Below are 24960 nucleotides of genomic sequence, written 5' to 3' on the forward strand. Positions count from 1 at the left end.
TATGTTTATTACACCCTTTGAATCTATTATAGGGCAGAATGTGTGATTTGCAGCCTGCTTAGCCTTTAATTACAATAACCTTGAAGTGAAAACATATCTATCAAATCCCCAGCAATCTACTGGGAGGAGAAACAGTCTCCATCTGATTTGTGGGATTCCTGGCCGTTCAGGGCAATTGTTGTATTGCCCTATCCCCAGAGAAATGGCAAGTCATCCGATTCTATCCCAAACTAAGTTCTGTTACAATAGCTTTCCCTGTACTAAGGGGCTTCTCAGAAGTTTATATCTTGTTGGAAAGAATTTGCTTTTAATTTGTATTTTTACATAACCTTAGAATATCCCAAAACATTCTATAATCAATATAATGCGTTTGATGATGTGTAGGGAGATGCGGCAGTCAGTGTGTACAGTAAGGTCCCATATTGTGGCTGAGGTATAAACATATCTGCATATCAGGAGAGATCTCCTGCTCTTTAAAGAAGTGCCACTGAATTTTTACACTCACCTCATTTTAACATCTCATCCAGCACTTTCGACTGTTCAGAACTCCTTCAGTACTTCACAGCTGTGCCACCCTCGGTTTTGCCCCGACATCTCTGGAGTGGGTCTTGAACCCCTAACCTCCTGATTCAGCCAAGAGTGGCACTCAGTTAGCCAAGGCCAAAAATCTCAGTTGGACATTTGAACATTGCTGAAATCACTTTACAGTGTTATGTAACCAATTCACTTTCATTAAGGATGGCATGGTAGCACAGTGGTTCACACCGCTGCCTCAGAGTGCCAGGGACCCAGATTCAATTCCCCGCTTGGGTCACTGTCTGCGTAGAGCTTAGGGTTGCTGAATGGTGAGGTTCCACGTCATCCTCACTGTCCGTGTTACTAATGTGGCTTAGATGTCCCATATAACAATTGTGGCTGACCTCATCCATGGATGAGCATGGCAGGAAGGGCAACATGGTAGTACAGTGGTTAGCACTGCTGCCTCACAACTCCAGGGACCTGGCTTCGATTCCTGGCTTGGGTCACTGTCTGTGTGGAGTTTGCGCGTTCTCCCTGTGTCTGTGTGGGTTTCCTCCAAATGCTTCGGTTTCCTCCTACAGTCCAAAGATGTGCGGATTAGGTTGATTGGTCATGCTGAATTAATCCTAGTGTCAGGGGGATTAGCAGGGTAAATATGAAGGGTTACAGGAAGAGGGCCTGGGTGTGATTGTGCTCGGTGCAGACTCTATGGGCCCAAACGGCCTCCTTCTTCACTGTAGGGATTCTATGATTCTTTGAAGGACCATGGATATCCACAATTTGATCTGAGCATCAAAAGTTTAAAGTTTGGCTATGGAGTGCTAAATATTTTAAAAATAAAATCTAATTCGACCCAAATACTCTTTGGTGAAATTCAGTGATGTAAAACTCGCTTGGATACATTGAATCAATGTATACATAATACAATGTATACATAATCAAGAAATATGCTTTCATCAGATCCCTGAAACTGGAGTCCAGCGATGGGGTACTTTTCACCTCCCCAGTTGGATACACTGAGACTTCAATATTCTTCTCCCACAGAATCAAGGAAAATTGGGAGATGCCCAAACAATGGACCATTTAGGAAATTGGGTAGGTCTGAATACATTGCCATAAAGTTGTGCATGGAATTCAGAAAAAGCGATGGAAAGCAGTTGGATTTATGCAAAGATAAGATGTACAGATGCATGAAATCCTTTTGAGACTAGCTTGTTGGTTATATAACCCTGGTGTACATGTGACCGATTTATTCCACAAACTATTTTGCTTATGCTGTCCTATGCTATGTCCTACAGAGGGCATTAATGCACAAGTTTTGTTTCATTTAAGCAATTAACCTTCAAAATGTGGTCACAGCATTTATATATTTCTGCAAAGCTTAGTTTCCAAGCAATTAAGGCAGTGTTTTGCTATTATCGCTATTATATGGGACTGGCTGTCAGAAATCTTTTTGACAGAGCTTTTCTCTACTTGTGATGCAGAATCCTAATATCAGTGATATCAAATGAATACTCTTACATTATGTTGCCTAGTTCTGATTGTTTTAGGTAACTAAGGATCCTAGTTTCCATTAGCAGAATGTAATGATGTGAGGTAATTTTGCATTCAAACCATTACCAGCAACATTTTGTTAATCTTCACATACAGCATGTTATAGAACATAGTAAACGTCAGTGCCTACGATATTCTATGTTATAGATGGATTTTACCATGTATTTTACCATGTTCTATGTTACAGAACATAGTAGGCACTGAATTTTACTGTGTTCTATAACATCTAGAACATAGTAAAATCCAGTGCCTACTTATGCTAATATTCTTTCATGATTTCCACTGCAGCATGTATTATAGGGTGGCATGGCAGCACAGTGGATAGCACTACTGCTTCACATCGCCAGGGGCCCGGGTTCGATTCTCGGCTTGGGTCATGGTCTGTGTAAAATTTGCACATTCTCCCCATGTCTGCGTGGGTTTCCTCCAGATGCTCCAGTTTTCTCCCATTTTCTGAAAGACGTGCTGGTTAGGTGCATTAACCCGAACAGATGTCGGACTGTGGTGACCAAGGGAATTTCACAGTGACTCCCTTGCAGTGTTAATATAAGCCTTAATTGTGAGTAATAAATAAACTTAACTTTTAATGGATGATTGAAACAATGCAACATCAAACAGTTTAGCTTTAAGGGAGAGTCTGTGTTCTGAAAATGATTTCATGATTTTTAAATGACCACAATAAAAAGCTGTGAGCATAGTATCAAAAGATAAACTTTCCATTTCTAGCTGCTGTTTACCAATGAGATGTTAATGATTTTTTGCTGCTGGTATCTGTAGATCATCATACTTGTGCCAATCATTTTACAAATAGATGATTATAGCCTGCGGACTGAATCTGGCCTTCCAGTTGTTTATACCAGCTTGCCAACATATTCACAAATTACCAAAATACAAGAATAACTTGTTCTATGGTAAGTCACTAAGTTCAGCCAAGCTGGTTATTTCAAGTTCTGCTCTTTCCAGGTGCTATGCACTATAAGTATTTCCATCATGAGGAACTCACTGCACAATAACTTCATTCCAATCATCCCTGGAATAGTCTCCCAATGCGGGTGTGTCCCAGCTTTACATGCAGAGTGCAAGCTGCTCTTTCAGTGAACAATGTAAATCCAGCATATACACATAGAGGCAAAGAACAGTGAGGAGGAAGAGGTGACAAGGGAGAGAGAGGAGACAAAAGAAGACAAGTGAGACAGAGGAAGACAAGGGAGACAGAGGAAGACAAGGGAGACAGAAGAAGACAAGGGAGACAGGGAAAGGAGGAGACAGAGGAAGACAAGGGAGACAGAGGAAGACAGGGAAAGGAGGAGACAGAGGAAGACAAGGGAGACAGAGAGCAACAAAGGAGAAAGAGGAGACAAAGAGGCAAGTTGGAGAGCGCAGACACAGAGATGCAACAGAGAAAGAGGAGATACAGAGAGACAAGGGAGTGAGAAGAAACTTAGAGAGACAAGAAAGAAGGGAGACATGGAGACAAGGACAAAAGGGAGACATAGAGAGACAAGAGGGAGAGGGCACATGGAGGGACAAGGGAGAGACAGGAGACACAGAGAAATAAGAGAAAGAGGGGAGACAAGAGAGATAGGACACACAGAGAGCCATGGGACAGAGGGGAGACACAGAGAGATGAGGCAGAGAGAGGAACAGGGAGACAAGGGCAAGAGAGGTGATTGGATTGTCATCCTTCTGTCTGCGAGAAATGATTGCAATGGAGTCTCAGAGTTTGACGTCTGATTAGATCAACTGCTGAACTTCTTTTCATTTCTGAACCAGTCAATTCAGGAAAGGGAAAGCATGCCACAGGGTTCCATACATGAAATTGTTGCTTGCTGATAGTGCAGGATAATCTCTGCAGATACCTTCCTCGTATGTCTGGTATTTGTTTTGGAACTTCTAAAACCATGAGTGGAATTTAGACACTTCCCTGAGGTGAATTTGGTGGTGGGGGGCATTTCATCAGGTGGGAAGGTGACAAATGGTGATCCCACTGTCTTGCTGACATTGCCCTGATAAAGACCATGGTGGGAAGGCTTATGGACCTCCTTCCCACCCCACCATCAATTGAGCCCCACATAAGGGCCTCAGACCTAACGACATTCAACATATTCAAACTTTACCCTACCACCCTGCTTTGAATGGCTGGCAGAAAGAGCCACCCAAACATTCAAATCCACCATGAAGAAACAATCATCAACCTCCCGACAAACCAAACTGGCCCATTTCCTGATTGCCTATAGAACAACATCTCATTTCATCCTAGTTACTAATAGGTAAACGTATTTGAACAAGGTTGGATCTCATATTTCAGAATTTCTTGGGGAGGGTAGAGGTAAAACAGAACGCACAGAAGAAGCTTTGTGATCTGACAAAAACAGAGAGGGAATTTGAGCTGGACAATGTGGTACATGCAAAGAATTAATGTGTTGATCCAAAGTGGATCCATGGAACAGTCATAGCCAGGGCAAACCCAGTGTCATATGAAATTCTTGTCCAATGAAAAGGGTAAAGTAACACCTGGATCATTCGAGGAGGACAGAATCACACACAGAACCAATGGGGCAGCCTGTCATTCGTATATTGTTCAGGCTGAAAGTAATGCAGGAGCAAGCTACCTCGAGAGTGAGCCAAGTGATGTTCCAGTGAGAACTGGAGAAGTTATCTGCACAGACACACCTTCGCAAGTCAAGAGTCAACCCACTGAGCTTCAAACCAATGTTGCCTTCACTGGCGGAGCACCTGCTCCCATTGGATCAGAAAGTGCCCAGACTGCCTTAACTTGTAGAGTGTTTGAGATCCACTTATTGTATAATATTGTAAATAGTTCAATTGTTATTGAAATGTGTTAATCAGGAACTTAAAAGTGGAGGGATGTGGTAGCGTGCCCTTTAAGCAGCAAGCTCTTGAAGAGTCATGTGACCTGTTTGACCAATTGAATGCATGAATCCTGGAGCAGAGCGTGGATTTTCCTTGCACGTAGTAGTTTGGAGTTGTGAAGTACAGTAGCCTTTATCATTCTCTGTACCTAGTCATTTACCTTAATAAACCATTCATTCATTCATTATTCTACTTGGTGATCACAAGATAATACAGAGAAAATGAAGCTGAATAAGATGGAACAAATCTATAAAACATTTGTTTATTACGAGCGAAACAAAGGGGCTTATTTTCAAACATGTTCTCCATGATCTTTCATCCATTGAAAACAATGAATTGGAGACCTTTAGATCCTCAGGTGACAACTTAGGAATGACTAGAAAGAGTTATACATGAGGAGTACAGCAGTTACAGAATAGGCTCAAAGGGGAACCTGGGGAAAATGCTTCAGGGAGTAAAGTAATGTTATGAGGTTGAGGGAGGAGATGAAGGAGAAATTGCAATGCGAATGGTGAGTGAAGGCTGAGATAGGGATGGAGACCCAAAGGATTCAGGATGGGGAGAATGTAAATGAATGGATAGTACCAGCTTTGAAGACAAAAAACTCCAAGGGCATCTTGTATTTGATGAAGTGCAGAAGATAGAGACTGCTGAAGAGGCATGTCTGAGGTGGAGTTCAATGGAGCAGAAAATTGAGTTTTTTAGTTGTTCTTGCTTTCCAAGCTGATCCTTTTAGAATGGGAGCACATGGAAGCGACATGGGAATGACATAACTGTTGGAGATAGTCAAACCAAATTGGGCAGTGAATTGCCAGGTTAAGAAATAATCAGCCCCGAGTTTGCAGATTATAGAGCTGAGTTGGTGAGGTGGCTGTGGTAGCAAAGAAAGAGTTTTAATTTATTTTGTATTCATCATGCTCTCACAATGTCCTAGTACATTTCACATCCAATGAATTATTTGCGAAATGCAATCACCAGCGTTATGTAGTCAAATACAGCAGTCAATTTGTGCACACCAAAATCCAACAACAATGAGATAAATGGCCAGTGCCAAGGGGGATAGTGGAGATGGAGTGTTTATCTAGAGTGTATGTAATGGGAATGTTACAAAATTGTGATGGCCAAGCAGAATGTTGCTATACTTTCACCAATAATTTAACATTATTTTGTTTGTTTAGTTATCTTATCTGAAGAAGTAGCTTTTCACAACAGAGACAGTGCAGGTTTTAGGAGCTTGCTCTATTAATAATATTGACAAAAATGCTTATTTTTGAGAATTAAATGTGAGATCCCTTCTAGAGTTATTCACTTCTATTTCAAACTCTAAAAAGTACCAAATCAATTTTTCCTTTGAGGGATGGAGACCTCAAATCGTATATTTTTGTAAAATATTTCTACAATCTTAAAACTGAACAACAAACATTTTAAAGTGGCTGAACTATGTCTGTCTGTGAGCACCCAATGCAGCTCCAATTAGTGTCAACACTGTCTATGACAAAGTACCTGCTTAATTAGCACCTCATATACCACCATTTACTCAATCCAATACTGGTGCACTCTGGCAGTAGTGTACCATCTACAAGGTGCACTGCAACAACTTGCCAAACCTCCTTCCAAACCCATGACCTCTATCACTTCAAACAAGGATAGAAAATGCATGGGAACACCACCGCCCCCAAGTTGCACACCTTCATGATTTGGAACAATATCGCTATTCCATCACTATCGCTGTTCTGTAGCACAACGTAACAGAGGAACTCTTAAAACACATGCATTGAAATCTCACCCTACTTACCTACACTACAACTGTGAGTACACTTCAAAAATCCTCCCTCCCTTCCTTTCCAATTTGAGTTCCTTTATTCGTTTGTGCTTTGCCTGAAGGTGAGTCCTTGGCTCATTGTCTGCTGGTGTTTCATTCTAAGCTGTTCATTCTGAGTATTCAGTTATTTAATACAGCTATCCCTCATTTAATACTCTTCATCTGTTCCAAAAATATGGTGCCAAGCAAAAATGACTTTCCCATAAGAAAGAATCTGCTGAGGCCGGTTTTGTGCCTGATTCATGTCTTTTACACCAAAGACCTATTGGCTGCCTTGGAACTATCTGGCCCAAAAATCTTATTTACCACTTTTACAAACATACTACTCTCAAGAATACTACTCTTAAGAATTTGCTATAGATATTTTCCTGCTTATCAATTCACACTTCTTAAACCTATTGAAATAAATATGTTGGCATTGGAACAAACACTTCAAAGAAACAATTTGTTATAACCTCATAACAATGTCAATCCATCAAAGCAAACACTCTACTGCCTGTGAAAACAGACCCCTGCTGAGGTCATGCATTGCGGAGTCTTATTGCTTCACCAGCGTTCATATTAAAACCACCTGGGACAGATGATTAGACAACTGTTTCTGTCGATACAGTTCACAGGTAGCCACATTAAATGAATATCTAATATGACACCAAAACAAAGTGGCCACACCAAGGAACAAAATATATTTTCAGCAGGCATAATTTTCACATTTCACTGAAAGAGGAAATTAAAGCTTTGAAATACATTTCCTTCAGTCAAATAGGTGTATAAATTAAAAGTGACTTGGCCATTTAGCTCCTGGAGTCTGCTTCACCATTTGACAAGATGATGGCTGATCAGATTATGGCGAGAACATCATTTTACTCTGTATCCTCTGACTTTCTTTTTAATCAAGAAACTGTCTCATTCAGCCTTAAAAATATTTAATAATCCTGCCTCTACTACTCTCTGGGGAAATAATTCCACAGACCAATAACCCTCTGAGGAAAAAAAATCCTCCCCATTGCCGTCTTAAATAGGAGATCCCTTATGTTAAAACTATGTCACCTAGTTATACGCGGGAATTTTACTGGCCTGCCTATCATGGGAATCAGAGTGAGCAAGGGACAGATCATGGGAAGGTCTGTTGACCTTGGGTGGGATTTTTATAGCCCACTGTTTCTCTTCTAAGGAGAAACATTCATTCTGGGTCTTACACATTTCAATAAGGTAGCTCATTCTCCTGAATTCCAACAGCTGCAGGTTCAACCTATCCAACCATTGTTGACAAAATAACCCCTCGTCCTGGAATAAGTCAAATGAATCTTCTCTGAACTGCTTCTAATGCATTATACCCTTTCAAAGAACAAAGAAAATTACAGCACAGGAACAGGCCTTTCATAAGAACATAAGAAATAGGAGCAGGAGTAGGCCAACTAGCCCTTCCCATGCTGCCTGACTTAACTAAAATTCCTTAGCCTTCCGAGGAGCATATCCCTTTATTCCCATTCTATTCATGTATTTGTCCAGACGCCCCTTAAATGTCACTATTGTATCTGCTTCTACTGCTTCCCCCAGCAATGAGCTCCAAGCACCCACCACCCACTGTGTAAAAAACATGCCTCGTACATCTTCTTTAAATATTGCCCCTCACACTTTAAACCTATGCCCTCTAATAATTGACTCTTCCACCCTGGGAAAAAGCTTCTGACTATCCACTCTGTCCATGCCCCTCATAATCTTGTAGACTTTTATCAGGTCACCCCTCAACCTCTGTTTTTCCAGTGAGAACAAACCAAGTTTCTCCAATCTCTCCTCATTGCGAATGCCCTCCAAACCAGGCAACATCTTGGTAAATCTTTTCTGTACCCTCTCCAAAGCCTCCATATCCTTCTGGTAGTGTGGTTACCAGAATTGAACACTATATTCCAAGTGCGGCCTAAGTAAGTTTCTATAAATTTGCAGCATGACTTGCCAATTTTTAAACTCAATGCCCCAGCTGATGGAAGCAAGCATGCCGTTTGCCTGCTTGACTACCTTTTCCACATGTGTTGCCACTTTCAGTGACCTGGGTACCTGTATACTCAGATCCCTTCACCTATCAATATTGTTAAGGATCTTGCCATTTACTGTATGATTGTAGTAGACCTTACAAAATGCATTATCTCACAGTTGTCCAAAAAAAAATGTCCTTTCTTAAATAAGGAGACGCAAAATGTACACACTATTCCAGATGTTGTTTCACAACCCCTATACAAAATATGCCTGCTTTTACATTGCATTTGCCCTGCAATAAACAACAACATTCTGTTTGCTTAATCACTTACTGTATCTGCATACCAACTTTTTGCGATTCACGTAACAGGATGTCCAAATCTCTCTGAGTGGCAGCGTTCTGCAATCTCTCCTTTTGTTTAAATAACATTGCTTTTCTATTCTTCCTGCCAAAGTGGGCAAGTTCATATTTTTCACATTATACTCCAAATGCTGTTTTTCCTATTCATTTAACTTACCTAAATCCCTTTGTATGCCCTTTTCACAATTTACTTTTCTGTCTAGCTTTGTGTTATCAGCAAATTTAGCCACCATCCATTCAATCCCTTCATCCAAATCATTGATATTGATTGTAAATAGTTGAAGCTCCAGAACTTATTCCTCTGGCACTCCACTGGTTACAGCTTGTCAATCCAAAAAAGATCTATTTATCCCCCCGTCTACTACCTAACCAACACTTTATCCATACTAATGTGTTACCTCCTACGTCATGCGCTCTTATATTACAACCTTTGATGTGGCACCTTAATCCACGGACACTACATCTACAGGTTCCCTTTTATCCGTGATGCATGTTCCTACCTCAAAGAACTTGAATAAATTATTCATGAATTCTCTTTTACAAAAACCATGTTGACTCTTCCTTATTGCATTAAGATTTTCTGAGTACCCTGCTATAGCCTTTCACAGTAACTTCACTGCAGTGTTAATGTAAGCCAACTTGTGACACTTTAAATTTTACAATAGTTCAGTTTTTCCCTGTTAGGCAACTGGCCTACAGTTACTTGCTTTTTGTTTTCCTCTTTTCTTGAATAGAGGAGTTGTATGTGATACTTTACAATCTGTTACGAACCCAGAATCTAAGGAATTTCAGATAATTATGACTAATATGTTTACCAAATCTGCAACCACTTCTTCTAAGGCCCAAAGATGGATTTCCTCAGGTTCTGGTGATTCATCACCTGTTAAAGTCCCACTGTTTGACATCTTACAGCCATGTCTCTATAAATGTTCTCAAATCATGCATATTTATTTCTGTTTGAACTGTTAATCCATCTGTTTTGTTGTGAATGCTGCATGCATTCAGATACAAAGCCATGTTTTTCTTAATTAATTTCTAATTAATAATCACTGCTACTGGCAATCAGAGTTGGCAACCATATCTTGCTTGTTCCAGTGCATTAGCAGTTGAGAGACCCATAGAATCCCCAGTTAGAGTAAAAAAGCAGGACAAGCTTTACAGAAATTCACCCTTGCAAAACATAATCTCTTATTTTAACTCACGAACCACAGCATTAGATCAACTTTGGATTTCACTAGAAAGATATTGTACATTGCATCATATAAATTAGACATTGGGTGGGATTTTCTGGCCTCGCTTACCCCAAAACCAGAAAGTCCCGGGGTCAACGGACCTTTCCATGCTCTAACCCTCGTCCACTCCGATTCCCATGGTGGGCAGGATGGTAAAATTCACCCCATTGTATTAAAGTGGACTGATGAATATAGTACAGATGTAGTAACACTTAATATACAGAATGCATAGATAATGCCCAATGTTCTCTTCTGTTTGTGTCGCACGCAGTTCTAAGTCACAATCTGTTTGGCAACCATCTGGAAGTTTCTAGAAATTTCTGGAAATCCACCCCACTACCCCATAATGCAAAGTTAAATGTTTACGAATCATACTTTTCAGCTGACTCATCCACACGCTACACCTCAATGACTGTCTGAACAAGGGCATTATTATTGAGTTAGAAAAGGAGAATGAAGACAAGGGTGAAGATGAGGGTGGAGGGTTGGGGGAAAAGGGTGAAGACTGCGGGTATTGTAAATCGTCATTCAACAGCTGTCAGACTAAGCAGCTGAGTAGGGAGAAAGCTCAGAGTGTGAGCCTTCACCTACAGGGCTTTCCACAGGGCCAACTTATAAAAGAAAATGGTCAAACTTTTCTGCTAACGTTAACAAACACCTCAGTTTCAATTTTCATGAGTTGCTTCTCCTTTCTTGCTGCTTATTTTGTTAGATCATTCCTGCCACCTCCAGCCTGATGTCAGCAGTAAACTTCACTTCTAATGCTTCCATCCTGTCCTAAAGCACCTCTTCCTGCAATCACTGGACATAAACCACCATCTTTTTAACCTCTTCCCTTCTCCAGTGCCCAAACACTCCTGAGCAAAACAATGATTTGATTGTACTGCTTTCAGTTTAGTATACAGATATCACCTGTTTAAAGAGATCACGGTGCATTCTCATTTCAGTTATTTTTGTGTATTTACAAATCCGCCCGAATAATGCTTCTGACGGACATCCGCATCCTAAAGTAAAAGTAAAGTGTTAAATTAAAAGCGGAGGCGTTTAGAGTAGCTAAGAGTAGTGGGCAAGAAGAGGATTGGGAGAGGTTTAAACGTCAACAAAGATTGACAAAGAAGTTGATAAAGAAGGGTAGGAGAAACTATGAAGCTGGGCTAGCGCTTAATATAAAAAAGGATAGCGAGAGTTTTTATAAATATATAAAAAGGAAAAGGCTGGCTAGGGTGAACGTTGGTCCCTTAGAGGATGAGAAGGGGGACTTAGTGGTAGGGGATGGGGAAATGGCTGAGGTCTTGAATAACTTTTTTGTTTCGGTCTTCACGGAGGAGGACGTGAATAATTTGCCGGATGTTAGAGATGGAAAGGTGGTAGGACTGGAGGGTCTCGAAGATATTACTGTTACTAGAGAGGTGGTGCTCGACAGACTGGAGGGGCTGATTGTGGACAAGTCCCCAGGACCGGATGGAATGCATCCAAGGGTCCTGAAAGAAATGGCGGAGGTGATAGTGGATGCCTTGGTGGTTATTTTCCAGACATCGCTGGATTCCGGGGAAGTGCCGGAAGATTGGAAAACGGCTAATGTTATGCCGTTGTTTAAGAAGGGTGCCAGGCAAAAGGCGGGGAATTATAGGCCTGTTAGTTTAACGTCTGTTGTAGGTAAAATGTTAGAATCCGTCATCAAGGAGGAAATAGCGAGGCATCTTGAGGGGAACTGCTTGATAGAGTAGACGCAGCACGGTTTCGTTAAAGGGAAGTCGTGTCTGACAAATTTACTGGAGTTCTATGAGGATGTGTCTAGGGCGGTGGATAGAGGAGAGCCGGTGGATGTGGTCTTTCTTGATTTTCAGAAGGCGTTTGACAAGGTACCTCACAAGAGGTTATTGCAGAAGGTCAGGGGGCATGGAGTTGGGGGTAGGGTGTTAGCGTGGATAGAGGACTGGTTGTCAAATAGGAGGCAGAGAGTGGGGGTCAATGGGTGCTATTCGGATTGGCGGATGGTGACTAGTGGAGTGCCCCAGGGGTCGGTGCTGGGGCCTCAGCTATTTACCATTTATATAGATGATCTGGAGGAGGGAACCAAGTGTAGGGTGTCGAAATTTGCTGATGACATCAAAATTGGTGGAAAGGCAAATTGTGCGGAGGGTGGGGAGAGTCTACAGAAGGACCTAGATAGGCTGGGCGAATGGGCCAGGAAATGGCAAATGGAATTTAATGTTGGCAAGTGCGAGGTGGTCCACTTTGGTAGGAATAATGGTAGGAAGGATTATTACTTACGTGGAGAAAAACTGCAGCAGGCGACGGTGCAGAGGGACCTCAGGGTCCTTGTGCATGAGTCGCAAAAACCCAGCTTGCAGGTGCAGCAGGTGGTCAGGAAGGCGAATGGGATGCTGGCCTTCATCGCGAGGGGGATTGAATATAAAAGTAGGGAGGTCTTGCTGCGGCTGTATAGGGCATTGGTGAGGCCGCAGCTGGAGTACTGTGTGCAGTTTTGGGCGCCGTACTTATGCAAGGATATTTTGGCCTTGGAGGGAGTGCAGAGGTTTATTAGACTGATGCCGGAGTTGAGGGGGTTGAGCTATGAGGAGAGGCTGAATAGATTTGGCTTGTACTCATTAGAGTTTAGAAGAATGAGGGGAAATCTCATTGAGACGTATAAGATGATGAATGGGATGGATAGGATAGAGGTGGAGAGACTCTTCCCGCTCAGAAAGGATAGTAGGACTAGGGGGCATAGCCTCAAGATAAAGGGGGGGGCGGTTTAGAACAGAGTTGAGGAGGAACTTCTTCACTCAAAGGGTGGTGAATCTCTGGAATTCTCTGCCCGTTGAAGTGGTGGAGGCTGCCTCGCTAAATATTTTTAAGACGCGGGTTGATGGGTTTTTGATGAGAGAGGGGATTAAGGGTTATGGGGAGAGGGCGGGAATGTGGACCTGAGCCACGACAGATCAGCCATGATCTTATTGAATGGCGGGGCAGGCTCGAAGGGCTAGTTGGCCTACTCCTGCTCCTATTTCTTATGTTCTTATGTTCTTATGTTAAAGTTTATTTATTAGTCACAGGTTGGGCAGCACCGTGGCACAGTGATTAATACTGCTGCCTCACAGCGCAAGGAACTCGGGTTTGATCCCTGGCTTGTGTCACTGTCTATGTGAAGTTTGCACATTCTCCCCGTGTCTGCTTGGGATTCCTCCGGGTGCTCCGGTTTCCCTCCACAGTCCAAAGATGTGCGGATTAGATTGATTGACCATGCTAAATTGACCCTAGTATCGGGGGATTAGCCGGGTAAATACATGGGATGACGAGGATAGGGCCTGGATGGGATTGTGGTCAGTGCAGACTCAATGGGCTGAATGGTGTTCTTCTGAATTGTAGAGATTCTATGAAGTTGGCTTATATTAACTCTGCAGTAAAATTACTGTGAAAATCCCCTAATAGCCACACTCTGGCGCCTGTTTGGGTACACTGGAGGTAGAATTTTGCATGGCCAATGAACCTAACCAGCACATCTTTCAGAGTGTGGGAGGAAATTGGAGCAACTGGAGGAAACCCATGCAGACTCTGCACAGACAGTGACCCAAACTGGGAATTGAATCCGGGTCTCTCATGCTGTGAAGCAGTAGTGTGAACCACTGTGCCAGTGTGCCACCCCAAGCAATGGCCCTTGTCCACCTGTTGCAGCCTCTGGCCTTGGTTGGCCTTGCAGTGGATGGATGTCTCCCCCTTCCTCCTCAGTAGCCTCATGAATCACTCTGGGGGTGGGGGGTAAGTGGGAAAGAGGACGTAGACAATCCATGTTGTTATTTATCCCAGGTGCTCATGGATGCCTGGTGCGATGGTTTCCAGGAATGGTTTGCAGTTCAGACCGATAGTGAAGGAGCACCCTCATGACAAGCATGAGATCTCCCCGGAGATGAGGGGGTTAGACTCCAGAGATGAGGGGGTTGGACTATGAAGAGAGACTAAATAGACTGGGTCTGTACTCGTTGGAGTTTAGAAGGATGAGGGGGGATCTTATAGAGACATATAAGATAATGAAAGGGATGGATAGGGTAGAGGTAGAGAGATTCTTCCCGCTCAGGAAAGGCAGCAGGTCTAGAGGGCACAGCCTCAAGATAAGGGGGAAGAGGCAATTTAGAACGGAGTTGAGGAGGAACTTCTTCACTCAAAGGATGGTGAATCTCTGGAATTCTCTGCCTGTTGAAGTGGTGGAGGCTACCTCGCTAAATATATTTAAGACACGGGTAGATAGGTTTTTGACAGACAAGGGGGTTAAGGGTTATGGGGAGAAAGCGGGAAAGTGGAACTGATCCACTTCAGATCAGCCATGACCTTATTGAATGGTGGGGCAGGCTCGAAGGGCTAGATGGCCTACTCCTGCTCCTATTTCTTATGTTCTTATGTTCTTAGATGGGTAGCCATTGTAGAATTATAGGGAGCTTGACAGAATCCATGCACTGTGAGAAGCTGTGTTAGTACCTACCGACCTTCCCTGATTGGGGCAACAGCTGCCAGACCTGGTTCTTGTTTCTGTCAGCGGGGCCTGGGATGGAATGCCAGCAGTCAGCCACAGAGCCTGTCCAGCAGACAGATGGCAGGGTAACCATAGTGACATCAGTGGGGTTGGGACTCTACCTCACAAGCAACCCCTTGGAGGTCATGCAGTGGCCAGCAAAAAATGCACACAACATGACCCCCAAGTGGGGACAACCCCCAACCTGAGGACCCCCACACTGGCACGAGCTCTCCAAATCCCTGCACCCACACAAGCCCCCCAGCCCATCCTGTACCATGGCAGTGGCTGAGATCTCTCCCTGCACTCCAGAGGTTGGTGCTCAGTGGTACTCACTTCCTCGCTCCTGCTTGCCACGCACCTGAAACATACTTTGATAGAGCAAGAGTGATTCACTTCAGCATGACCTCATGCCAGTGAACATAGAACATAGAACATTACAGCGCAGAACAGGCCCTTCGGCCCACGATGTTGCGCCGACCAGTTACAAAAACAATGACCCACTAGCCTATACCAATCCCTTTTCGTCCATAAACCTATCCACAGATCTCTTAAACGCCCCCAAACTAGGCGCATTTACAACTGCAGCAGGCAGGGCATTCCAATCCCTCACCACCCGCTGGGTAAAGAACCTACCCCTGACATCCATCCTGTAGCTACCCCCCCTTAATTTAAAGCCAAGCCCCCTCGTGCTAGCTTTCTCCATCCAAGGAAAAAGGCTATCACTGTCCACCCTATCTAATCATCTTATATGTTTCAATAAGATCCCCTCTTAGCCGCCTTCTTTCCAACGAAAACAACCCTAAATCCCTCAGTCTCTCCTCATAGGACCTCTCCACCATACCAGGCAACATCCTAGTAAACCTCCTCTGCACCCTCTCCAAAACCTCCACATCCTTCTTGTAATGTGGGGACCAGAACTGCACACAGTACTCCAAGTGCGGCCGCACCAGAGTAGTGTACAGTTGCAACATGACGCTGCGACTCCTAAATTCAATCCCCCTACCAATAAACGCCAAGACACCGTATGCCTTCTTAACAACCTTATCTACTTGATTCCCAACTTTCAGGGATCTATGTACACATACACCTAGATCCCTCTGTTCATCCACACTATTCAAAGTCCTCCCGTTAGCCCTATACTCGACACATCTGTTGCTCCTACCAAAGTGAATTACCTCACACTTTTCCGCATTAAATTCCATCCGCCACCTCTCCGCCCAGCTCTGCAACCTATCTAAGTCTCCCTGCAGACTATGACACCCTTCCTCACAATCTACCACACCTCCGACTTTGGTGTCATCAGCAAATTTACTAATCCACCCAACTATACCCTCATCCAGATCATTAATAAAGATTACAAACAACAGTGGCCCCAAAACAGATCCCTGAGGCACACCACTCGTAACCGAACTCCATGATGAATATTTACCATCAACCACCACCCTCTGTCTCCTATCTGATAGCCAATTCCTGATCCAACTTCTTAGATTACCCACAATCCCATTCATCTGCATTTTCTGCAGAAGCCTACCATGGTGAACCTTATCGAACGCCTTACTAAAATCCATATATAACACGTCAACTGCCTTGCCCCCATCCACCTCTTTGGTCACCTTCTCAAAAAACTCAATAAGGTTAGTAAGGCACGACCTACCCGCTACAAAACCATGCTGACTATTTCTAATCAATTCATTAGTGAGGTGGGAAACATTCAGAAAACAGGAGAATTGCATACCAAGCTCGCTAATGATATTGAAATCCAGTCAAATTTATGCCAACAAGCTTCATGCCCACTTTGGGCGCCAAGCGGTTCCATGAAATGGGGAGCCGGGAAGATAGTGAACCATTTGGCAATGGGCACTAATCTGATTTTTAGCAACTCACACTATTTTCCAATGATTGATGGCGGTGGTAAGGTGGTAAGATCATAACTCACATGTTAATGAGTTTGGGTCTTTCCTGTAATGTCTGTGATTCATATATTGTGCATTACTAATGTCGCTCTGTCTCCTGTTCATCAAATGATAACATCATAATTATAATATTTTGTCATATGGCCATTTCCTGAGGCTAAATTTAATATTTATCATAGGGCAAAAAAAAAGTGATGGAAAATCAGCCACCCATTTTACTGGAGTGTTTTGTTTTTGTTATCTCCATTAACCTGTTCTCCATCGACTGATACCTGTTGTATTCTGTACTCAAACTTCCTGAATCACTACTGGCAGCGTCCATTTCAGAAACAATAAGTATAACAGATAAAAAGTCTTTATATAGGACCCAATGGTAATTGATGAAACTTAGCAGATTTTGTTATTAAATTATTGATCATGATGGTAAAATTATTTCAAGAAATTTGGAAGACCAATACTAGATAATGGAGCTTGAAATAAGACTCCAGCATACAAGTATTGAAAATAGCAGCAGGAATAGGCCATTCAGCCTTTCGAGCCTGTTCTGCCATTCATTTTGATCATGGCTGATCATCAAATTCAATATCCTGATCCCCCCTTCCCCCTCCCATATCCCTTGATCCTTTTTGCCCAAGAGCTCCATCTAATTCCTTCTTGAAATCACACAATATTTTGGCCTCAACTACTTTCTGTGGCAGTGAAATCCACAGATTCACCACTCTCTGGGTAAGGAAATTTTTCTTCACTTCAGCTGCTTATCTTCAAACTATGACCATTAGTTCTGGACACCCACACCATCAGGATCATTCTTTCTAAATATATCCTCTCTAATCCTGTTAGAAATGTAAGTTTCTATGGGATCCTCTCTCACTCCAATGAATATAATGCTAACTAACTTGGTCTCTCCTTATATGACTGTCCTGCCATCCCAGGAATTGGCCAGATAAACATTTCAGTGTAAGTAGTTGATAGCACTCTTCTGAATTGAGAGGTTTTGAGTTCAAATCCTACTTCAGGACTTTATCTCAACTTCCAGGCTGACACTCCAGTGCAGCACTGAGGGCATGCAGCAATGCACCAGTCTGCCATGAGGGATCTTGTCAAATTTTTATATGAATTCTATTTCATAGAACATAAATCATTATTGAAGTTTTCAAATTCGATCAAATACAGTCTTTGCTATAGTGTAATCTTATGTCAATTATCTTAATGTCAAGTAAATCATGTAAAATATTATTGATATGCGTAAGTAGGTAGAGATGTGATTGCGAATGTGATTGGGTGATCAGTAACAGACGTTGATCACCATTTCAACATTCCGAGGACAAAATAGCCACAAAATAATGGGCTGTTAATCGAGAAATTCTAGGCATGAAACCTTGAATAATGTCCCATTTCCCCACCATTAAGAGAGTGCCAGGCATTAAAATTTCTAGGTCAGAAAGTCCATTATTTGTGGCTATTTTGTTGTCAAAAACAGATCACCCACGCACATTGACAATCACATCATTGCGCCACCTACACGGATCGGGATAGTTTTGAAAGATTTATTTCCCATAATGGTATTTGAGGTAAGATTACATGAATAAAAGGTTTTACTTAATGTCTTTTGATGGAAGGGACCTTCACTGGAAGTGACTACGTGAAGACCCTGAGCCTAGGAGTTGACCATTGCCAAGGATGCGGCAAAGGGATTATACCAGCATGTGTAATGGGAGCTGTGAGAATTTTTTAATAGTATTATTATTTTCACAGTTAGATGCTGTTAGTTGCTTGTAAACAGTCATCAATATCATCTCTGCTGTGTGTTCTGACCTTCATCTCTGATTTCAGGTATGTCAACACTTTGACTTTTATTTTTCAGAATCTAAGTAATACTGATAATGAAAAACATCATTGACATTCTCATGATCCCTTTCTCAGTCTTGTTAAAAATTCTATTTATCACCATTTGAAATCTGTTAGATTCAAAGGCCATTTGTTCCCACCAGGGGAATCACTCAGATAACTGTGAAGGTCAAAGGCACTTAAATCACTGGTGTTCAATAATGGCAACTAGAGTCCTGACAGTTTGTTGCCACAAACAAACCCATCAAACTCACTCAGGGCAATATTTCCTCTCACTTTTCCACGCATGGAGTTTGCATTTATTTTATCTATTTAGGAAAGCTTGAAAACAATATTCCACATTTCCACTTTCATGCTAAAAAATAGGTTCTCAGAGTTAAATTTAGCCTTTAGGTCACTTATATCTGAGATTTATTTTCCTTCCTTCTCTAAGTATCCATATAGAGTCGTAGCGGATTACAGCATGGAAACAGGCCCTTTTTTTCACCACTAAGCTAGTCCCAATTGCCCATGTTTGGCCCATATCCCCTCTATACCCATCTTACCCATGTAACTGTCTGAATGCTTTTTAAAAGGCAAAATTGTAGCCACCTCTATTACTACCTCTGGCAGCTTGTTCCAGAAACTCACCGTCCTCTGCGTGAAACAACTGCTTCTCTGGACCCTTTTGCATCTCTCCCCTCTCACCTTAAACTGCAGCCTAGTATGGTAGAATAGATAAAAGCAAAATACTACAGATGCTGAAATCTGAAACGAAAACAGAAAAGGCTAGAAAATCTCAACAGGTCTGACAGCATCTGTGGAGAGAGAATAGAGCCAACATTTCAAGCCTGGATGATCCTTCATCAGGCCCTTCATTCTGACAAAGGGTCAGCCAAACTAGAAACATTGGCTCTATTCTCTTTCCACAGATGCTGTCAGATCTGCTAAGATTTTCCAGCATTTTCTGTTTTTGTTATAGTGGAGTAGAGGTCATGCTTATGCATAACTCCAAGTTACAGGTGTATTACTTGTCATCATAGAATCCTAGAGTGCAGAGGGAGATCATTCGGCCCATCGAGTCTGCACTGATCACAATCCCAACCAGGTCCTATCCCTATAATGCCCTGCATTTACTTTAGCTACTCCCCCTGACACTAAGGAGCAATTTAGCATAGCCAATCCATCTAACCCACACGTCTTTGGACCATGAGAAGAAACCATAGTACCCGGAGGAAACCCATGCAGACAAGGGAAGAACATGCAAACTCCACTCAGACAGTCACCCAAGCTGGGAATCGAACCCCAGTTCCTGGGGCGCCGAAAGATAGCTGTGCTAACCATTGTGCCACCGTGCCACCCAAGAGACAATCTTCTTTGCATGCGGAAGAAGAAAAACTTGTAATCATATAGTGACTTTCATAGCCACAAGTCATAGCAAATACTTTACAAAATGCAGACCCTGTTTTAACATAGAAAAATGCGGTAGCCAATTTATACACAGTAAAATCTCACAAACAGAAATATGATCAGGCAATCTGTTCTGATGATGATGGCCAGGATGGAATGATAATGTGGGATGCATTATGTTCATCTGACAGAACAGGACACAAGCCCCCCTGCCTGACAGCTGCTCAGCCTGTCCATTTAGCTGGGTGCCGGGCAGCAAACAGAGCAAAGAAATTCTAATGATGTCCCCTGTTCCCTGTATTTACAGGTTCCCTTCTCTCCTAACCACAAAGCATTTGTTCAATTCTCCCCAAACCACTAATACTGTGAAACGAATGGCACATGTTGAGCAAAGTACCTCCTGTCCAAAAGTACATCGGTTCTGTTCATTGCAGAGTAGCACAGTAGTTAGCACTGCTCCCTCACAGCGCAAGCGACCTAGGTTCGATTCTTGGCTTGGGTGACTGTCTGTGGGGAGTTTGCACATTCTTCCCGTGCCTGCGTGGGTTTCTTTCGGGTGCTCTGGTTTCCTCCCACAGTCCAAAGATGTGCAGGTTAGGTAGATTAGCCATGCTAAATTGCCCCTTAATATCAGAGGTTCTAGCTAGGGTAAATGGTGGGGTTATGGGTATAGGGCCTGGGTGGGATTGTGGTCAGTGCAGACTCAATGGGCCAAATGGCCTCCTTCTGTACTCTATGATTCCATGACACCCTATGATACATGGCAGGTACACTAAAACTCAAATTATAGGAAGTAGAAGCTGTGATTTTGGATCTAGTCTTTAATGACTTATTCAGATAGAAAACACAAATGTAGTTAAGAAGCTATTCCAGAGCTTTGCATTTCCAGCGGGGAGGATGAAAATAGATTACAACTCCATAGACCAATGGCCCTCTTGTGGGAGTGTGAGATTGTAACATTACTCCGGGTGTATCATGAACAGAGCATGTTGGAGCATCGAATCTCCGGGGTATATTTTGTGAAACATTCTGTGCCAATTTTAATACCTACGTGAAGGATTATGTTTATGTGGGATCTCTGAATCAGATTTCCTTCCTTTTTGCAGTGACTGAGCTCTTCCTCATTCACAGAAAAGCAAAGTTGAATTGTAACCAATAGCTAGAGTGTCTTCTTTCTGAATTATGGAATATTACACAAGCGTGGAGATTAGTTCATCTATAGTTCATCTAAAACATTGTTGCATTCAGTGACAATCTTCCAAGATCAGGAAGGCTGATCTTCAAGAGCATTTGAATACTGCTGAAACTCTTTCTTTTATATAGATTATGTGCTGATTATGCTGATTGCTGGGGAATTTAAAATACTTTCCATTTCAAAAACCCCCTAGCTTCTGCAGCAAGCACCTTCAAGTCATGGTTAAATGCCAAGAAAAGCTCTTTCTGCTCTGTCCTGCCAATGTGCCTCAGCCTTAATTTCCAAAAAAAAATCCCTGCTGTGACATTAATGTATTTTCCACAGCACCGGCACTCTGGCCTCTCTGAGCTGAGATTGCCAATTTTGACGCAAATTACTATTCAATTTCAACACATTGGAGACTTCACTTTCAAAATAACTGTGTAAAGTGAGCTGTGAGATGGGCTCATTTGCATGGATTTGAAAAGATCAAAGGTTTCAACATGCAATGCACGCGTGCAGGGGTTGAGGACCAGAAGACACCATTTTCTGTGTCCCGCCGTTAGTGTGTACAAACTGGGACATTTTTAAATATTCAACTGTTGGCTTTCTCCGATTTTGCACAGATTGGAGGTGACAGCCACCATCTGTGATGAGAAGCACAATAAAAGTGGTAATTGAATACACGGCCACAGCAGATTATACATCCATGCTCCTAATGGTCAGGTGTACTGACGTTCCTTCTTATTTCTTCAATGATAGGATGTGGGCATTGCTAACCACATAGGACTCACACATCCCTAATTGTCCTTGAGAAGGTGGTTGTGAGCTCGATGTTTAAAGCAGGTCTATAATGAGGTCTGGATCTGAATAATCCTGGCAGAATTCAAACTAAGCAATGGAGACAGTGCGATAGGGGTGGCAAGGTGGCACAATGGTTCGCACTGCTGCCTCACAACACAAGGAACTCGGGTTCAATTCTGGCCTCAAGTGACTATCTGTATTGGTGCACATTCTCTCCATGTCTCTGTGGGTTTCCTCCGAGTACTCCAGTTTCCTCCCACAATCCAAAGATGTGCTGGTTAGGTTATTTGGCCATGCTAAATTGTCCCTTAGTGTGTCAGGGTGATTAGGAGACTTGCAGCGATAGGACTTGAATGGGACTGTTGTTAGTGCAAGCTCGATGGGTCAAATGGCCTCTTTCTGCACTGTAGATTCTATAGTGCTGTGGATGATAACTTCCATCACTTTGTTGGTGACTGAGAGAAGACTGTTGGAAGGTAGCTGGGTTGGTTTGGAGTTGTCCTGTTTTTTGTGGACAGGAGATATTTGTTCAAGCTTATACTTTGCTGGATATTTGTCAATGTTGTAGCATCTTAGATGAGAAGAGACAGGCAAAGAGGAGGAAATGTTTGAGGAAAGAATGACACAGTGGTTAGCACTGGTGCCTCATATCACCAGGGACCTGGGTTCGATTCCTGTCTTGGGTCATTGTCTGTGCAGAGTTGGCATGTTCCCCATGTTTGCGTGGGTTTCCTCTGAGTGCTCTGGTTTCCCACAGTCTGAAAGATGTGCTAGTTAGGTGCATTGGCCAGGCTAAATTCTCCCTCAATGCAGCTGAATATAGGTGCCAGAGGGTGGCAACTTGGGGTTTTCACAGTTACTTCATTGCGGTGTTAATTTAAGCCTACTTGTGACAATAAATAAGCAAACTTAAACTTAATAGCTGAAGACATGGTCACCTTTGATGGGACAAAGAAAACTGGGGTTGATCAGGAGGCTACCACTGGAGGAGTGCAGAGACTTGGAGGGTTGTAAGGCTGGAGGTGGTTACAGGATTAAGGAGGAAGGAGTTTAACACAAGAATGAGAATTGTCAATTTGAGGAGGAATGTATGTCAACAAATATAATGTACTGGGCAAATGGAACTCAATGTAAGCTAGATTATAAGAAGCAAAGTTGTGGATGTGTTGAAGTGTATTGTGGATAATAAATGAAATGCTGGCCACGGTAATCATCATAGAATCGCTGCAGTGTAGAAGGTGGTCATTCAGCCCATTGAGTCTGCACTGACTTCTCACAGAGCATCTCACCCAGGTCCAGGTTCTGGAGGAGCGTGTTAAGGAGCTGGAGGTGGTATTAGATGAGCTCCGCGTAATTCGTGAGGCTGAGAGAGACATTGATAGGAGTTTTAAGGAAATAGTCACTCCTAGTAATCAGTCTTGGGTCAATGTCAAGAGGAGGGGAAAGAAGCATGTGGGAGGAGAATCCCCTGGGGCTGTTCCCCTCCAAAATAGGTTTTCGGTCCTGGAGGCTACAGTTGAGGAAGCATCAACTGGGGATAGCCAGAGGGAGCAGGACTCTGGGGGTGAGCCTATTGTAAAAGCTCAGGTGTCTAGGGGATGCAAGAGATTGGGCCTCGTGATTGGGGACTCTACAGTTAAAGGGACGGATAGGAGAGTTGGTAGTAAGGGTAGGGATTCAGGGCTGGTGTGTTGCCTACCAGGGGCTGGGGTCCGGGATGTGTCAGAGAGGATATTCAAGACTCTTAGGGGAGAGGGTGATCAACCCCAAGTTATAATTCATGTGGGGACACATGACATAGGGAGGCTAAGGGAAGGGGATATTAAGCAGAGTTTCATGGAGTTGGGATGGAAACTAAAGGCCAAGTCAAACAGAGTGGTTATCTCTGGACTCTTGCCTGTGCCACGGGATAGTTTAGAGAGGAATAGGGAGAGGGAAAGTTTGAACTTGTGGCTGAGGGGATGGTGCAGGAGGGAGGGGTTTAATTACTTGAGCAATTGGGGCTCATTCTGGGGAAGATGGGATCTCTATAAGAGTGATGGTATACATCTGAACCAGAGGGGAACAAATATCCTGGGGGGTAAATTTGTGAAGGCTATGCGGAGTGGTTTAAACTGATTCAGAGGGGGGGTGGGATCCTGGGTAGAGGGGGTGAAAGTGAGGGGGGCATAGAAGAGGATGGCATTGCACGGCATTGTGAGGGTGGGGCGGAGCGAGGTTTGAAATGTATATACTTTAACGCGAGGAGTATTCGCAATAAGGTGGATGAACTTGCAGCGTGGACCAGTACCTGGGACTTTGATGTTGTGGCCATTTCAGAGACGTGGATAGAGCAGGGTCAGGAATGGATGTTGCAGGTGCCAGGGTACAAGTGCTTTAGTCGGAGTAGAGAAGGAGGTAGAAGGGGGGGTGGAGTAGCATTATTGGTCAAGGACTATATCATAGTGTCAGAGAGGAAGTTTAATGAGGATTTGTCTGTTGAGGTAGTATGGGCAGAAATTAGAAATAGGAGAGGAGAGGTCACCCTGTTGGGAGTCTTTTATAGACCTCCAAAAAGTTCTAGAGAGGTTGAGGAAAGGATTGCAGAGACGATCCTGGTTAGGAGTGAAAGTAATAGGGTAATTGTTATGGGGGATTTTAACTTTACTAACATTGATTGGAATAGCTATAGCTCTAGCTCGTTAGAGGGGTCAGTTTTTGTTCAAAGTGTGCAGGAAGGTTTTTTAACTCAATATGTAGATAGGCCAACTAGAGGTGAGGCTATATTGGACTTGGTGCTGGGAAATGAGCCAGACCAGGTGCTAGACTTGGAAGTTGGTGTGCTTTTTGGTGATAGTGACCACAATTCGGTTACGTTCACCTTAGTGATGGAAAGGGATAGGCATGAACCTCGGGTCAGTAGTTTTAGCTGGGGGAAGGGTAACTATGAGGCCATTAGGAGAGAATTAGGAAGCATTGGTTGGACTAGGAGATTACAGGGACT

At 43.1% G+C, this 24960-nt stretch overlaps 1 protein-coding gene across 3 annotated transcripts in view; it reads left to right on the forward strand.

Annotated features, from left to right (window-relative positions):
- Nucleotides 1-24960, forward strand: part of LOC145356459 (inward rectifier potassium channel 16-like) — a 121808-nt gene that overhangs the window by 16490 nt on the left and 80358 nt on the right. For 2 of the 3 annotated variants that reach the window (XM_080209192.1, XM_080209193.1), the window contains one exon: nt 18518-18595. The exons of the other annotated variant lie outside the window; for it this stretch is intronic. The gene's annotated coding sequence lies outside the window, so the exon portion shown is untranslated. The remainder of the gene's footprint in view (nt 1-18517; nt 18596-24960) is intronic. 3 annotated transcript variants of the gene reach the window in all.

This window comes from Carcharhinus amblyrhynchos, chromosome 21 (assembly GCF_965287045.1).
Source record: "Carcharhinus amblyrhynchos chromosome 21, sCarAmb.v2.hapA, whole genome shotgun sequence".
Lineage (NCBI taxonomy): Eukaryota > Metazoa > Chordata > Chondrichthyes > Carcharhiniformes > Carcharhinidae > Carcharhinus > Carcharhinus amblyrhynchos.